Below are 668 nucleotides of genomic sequence, written 5' to 3' on the forward strand. Positions count from 1 at the left end.
AAGACTGCTTTATGATGTTTCTTTTACTTCTCTGTTTCCCATTTGTCTTCTTCATGAATTCACTGGTACTGCTATGCTGCTCACTGTCCTCTGAACTCACCTTGTAAATTCCTTTCCCCAAGCTTTTTCTTCCAATTTTCGCCCTCAATCTCTTCTCATTCCTCTTCCACCTACACTAATCAGAATCAATTGCATTGAACAAAACCAGTTCTTGCATCAAATAAAGTTTCCACTTCCTTCCTCAATCAAGAAGCTATTTAGTTCACCACAACATTTATTTTCTTTACACTCAAACCATGCATGTCTATGTTTCTCTTATAGCAATTAGCCACATATTTCTTTGGTGTTACTTATTTTTATGCTTACACATCATAGCTTCTCCACCAGAATACAAACTTCTTGAAGACAACGATGTCATCTTTCTTATCCCCTTACCTAACTCAGAAAAAGGCTATGCTTATCAAGTACTCAATATATTTATTTAATATATAGTTTTGGGATGATTCTTATCACATAAAAATAATGTTTCAAGAGCGATGTGACAAAGAAATAGATTCATATTACATGTATTTCAACAAGTAAAGGAGCATCGTTGTTGCATGTAAAACAATAACTTAAAAATATTAGTCTACAAGAAAAGTTATATATTTGTATACACACACAAATAC

This window comes from Pteropus vampyrus, unplaced genomic scaffold (assembly GCF_000151845.1).
Source record: "Pteropus vampyrus isolate Shadow unplaced genomic scaffold, Pvam_2.0 Scaffold1093, whole genome shotgun sequence".
In the NCBI taxonomy this organism is placed as follows: Eukaryota; Metazoa; Chordata; class Mammalia; order Chiroptera; family Pteropodidae; genus Pteropus; species Pteropus vampyrus.